Here is a 3,330-nt window from a genome sequence, read left to right as displayed (position 1 = left end):
TTCGGTTGTGGGTTATTGATCCCCCACACAACACATCCACCCCGCATAACAAAACAAGTTAGCAGGAAGGCAATATTGTACTAATTCTTATTAATCTAATTAACTATATTTTTTTGTTTAGAGCGTTTCAGCGTCGACACGTAGCTGATCAAGTTCGTGGCTGGATACTAAGAATGTAATAGACATTTCCATAATTATACAGAATGAAATGAAATGATAGTTTAGAGAAATGAGAAAGGACCACTAGAGCGATTAAACAGATTTTTTTTTTAATTTTCCAGCTTCATTTGTTCTCTCCTTGAAAGTTTGAGCGAATTTTATGCTTTCCTTTTATAAGAAATTTGCTGCGATTTTCAACGAAATAGGAGTAAAACACAATTTGTTCCGTAGCGTGGCGGGCAGATATTCCCCAACCCATAGCACACAAAAACACTCCATAACGATTGTCTACTACGTATACATTTTTACGACAAGCGGTTAAGCCGTTTGGGAGTCCATAAATCACATACGTACAAACATTTAATTTTTTAAATATAGACAGACATGGCCTACTGCAAGTTCGGGAGTTTTGCTGCTGTTTTGTGTTGGATTGAGCTTTGCTAAACCTCTAAAAAGCCACAAATACGAAAGCAGCTCCGACGAAGCGAGTCTGTGCGGATTCTGCTAAGACCCCAAGATTCCAATAATCTTAGATCTTAGCAATAAAAGCACTCTAGCTCAACCGGAGTGCCAACCGGCACATCAGGATCGACGCCAGTAACGTCCTGATTATGGCACCCTGGCCATGGCAAACGTCACCGGACCGGAAATGGATTTCGGATTGGACGACAACTTTGTACTGACAGGTGTACTGTCCTACTCCCTGAGTAAGGAAGGATGACACCGACTCTAAATGCCGAGTGGGCTAACAGCACGGCTGTCTCCGTCCTAACAAAACCATGGCAGGTCTCCGGATACGTTCAAAATCACAACTTAGTTGGTGGTACTAGGTTCGGTAGGAACACTCCTGAATTTACGCCAATCCGGCTCTGAACACTACTCCCCATAAAGAATAGTGTCAACCCTTGCATTACTTCACTGCTGCTATGATTTTGGTAGTATAGATAATCATGGGATCACAAGAGGCGACTATGTTCAACGAGTGGCGATGTTGGAACCCAACAAAATGGAGAATAACATTGAAACCCACCCATACGTAGCAGGCGTGGCGGATCCGTTCGCCAGAGGTGGTTTGGTGAGGTCACCACAACCAGAAGCAGCTGAGGTTATTCAGCGGGAACAAGTGAAGGGGAAGCAGCAGCAACAACAGCCGCGGCAGAGCGGGATGAATTACACCTCACAGAAGCCAAGAGTAGTGGCAGCAAAGTGCCTGGTGGAGGAGCTCCACAAATTTGTGGATGCAAGAAACAATGTCCATAAGGATATTCAGGAGCTGATACTCAGTATCCGGAAGGCGTTGTTGTCTGCCGTGAATGAGTACGACACGGCAATGCGGAGGGCTGATGTAGCTGAGCGAGCAGTGGAGTCGGCTAAGGCCACTATCTTCCTAGTCGGATGGTCGAGATGCCCGTTGAGAGCCGCCCACGAGTGAATAGTGTTTGGGCATTGGGCAGGGGCTTGTACAGGCCTAGATAGATCTGAGATGCGCTGAAAATGCGGTGAAACGGGTCATCTTGCGAGAGACTGTACGCAGAGGCCGCAGAGGATTTTGATATCATTCTCAACCACTTTACTGAAGACACCATGTCTCTAAACAATGTTTTTGAAAATTTGATTCCCTATAATTACTTTTGGGGGGTTCAACCGCTAAAACTACTTTTTCAAAAGAAGCGCTGCATTGTAATTCACGATAAAAAAGAGATTCTCGATAAGGTGTCGAAAATGAACAAAATAGTTATTGTTCTTTGGTTTGATTAGTATTAAACGTAATAACAAGTGAAATTGGGCATGAAGTGCTAAAGTTGTATTTGTCATACCAAACATTAGTTGTTACTTTGTGTTTAATATTACAACTCTTGTGTGACTTAGCTGCACTGATAACCGTGAAATATTTACTAAAGCATTGACATTCTGCGATTGAAAATGCATTATATTTTGATGCTGAGGGAAAACAAATGAATGTCTGGCGTCCAAAAGGGGCTAACCTACATTTTGCATTTTTTACAGGAAATGGAGAAAAAAATCCGCATTTCCAAATTAGCATTGTTTTTATTGTTCAAATATACGTTTTTGTTAGTAGTTCATTGACTCATATTGTGTAGAAAAAATAAGATCAGTACATATACTAGTTTTCAATTCACGAGCATATTCGGAGGAGGAGGGGGATAACCGTGGGGATGCCTGGCGTCCAAAAGGGAGTAACCCACAATTCACACCTCCTTTCCTCATCTTTCGTTTTAGAGGTATGATGTCTTTGGCAAAGTTGTATGGCATCTAGCGCTTTATTTGATCATTTCATATTAGTTCGGAATTCAGTCGCTAGGGCGACGCTGCTATCATTTTTTTAATAGAACGAGATATAAAGAAATAAATAAATAAATAGAAAGATAGTGTCTACGGCAAAGTTGTATGTCAGGTAATTATAAATATAAATTCTGAAGATACCAACTTTGTAGGTCCTACAAGTTTTGAAACAAGGCGCTTTTTTGAAAACATATTATGTAAGTAAATGTTTTAACTAAAACCTTCTCTATCTTGAAACATACAGAACCTACAAAGTGCATCTTCACAGCAACAGTGATAACAGCGCCGCCCTAGCGACTATATTTCGGGCTGGTATGCTTTTACCAAATAAAGCGCTAGGTACCATACAGAAACCTTGCCGAAGACACCATAACTCTATAACGAAAAATAATCATGGATTCCACACCGACCACAATGTTCCGTTTTTCTCTTGATCCCTTATTGCTTGATTAACTTTCACTTGAACTTGCGAAAAAGTACGGTCAACAATATACATTCGTGCAAGAAATATATATCAGATAGAAAATAGCTATACATAACAAGTATGTGAGCGGCACTCACCTTCAGGAACGACTGCTTGGGTTGAAATGTCAACGTACAATGCGATCCAGCTAAAAACAGTGCACTATGGTCCCAAAGCTGTATTTAGGAAGACAAAACTGTTTGCGCCAAAACCGTTGGTTTTAGATATATAGTATCTTCGGCAAACTTTGTTAGTACTTTTGTGCCGATTTTTTTATATTAGTTGAATTAGGGTGGTCCTTGTGGTTAGGGTGTTCAAAGTATCAACTTCTTAGATATGTAAAATTCAGCTACATAATGCTCCACAAAGCTATAAATCAATCAAATTGAAGCAACTTTTCTTAA

Source organism: Topomyia yanbarensis, chromosome 3, assembly GCF_030247195.1.
Source record: "Topomyia yanbarensis strain Yona2022 chromosome 3, ASM3024719v1, whole genome shotgun sequence".
NCBI classification, from domain to species: Eukaryota; Metazoa; Arthropoda; class Insecta; order Diptera; family Culicidae; genus Topomyia; species Topomyia yanbarensis.
The sequence above is the reverse complement of the archived record's forward strand: the minus strand, read 5'-3'. Positions refer to the sequence as shown.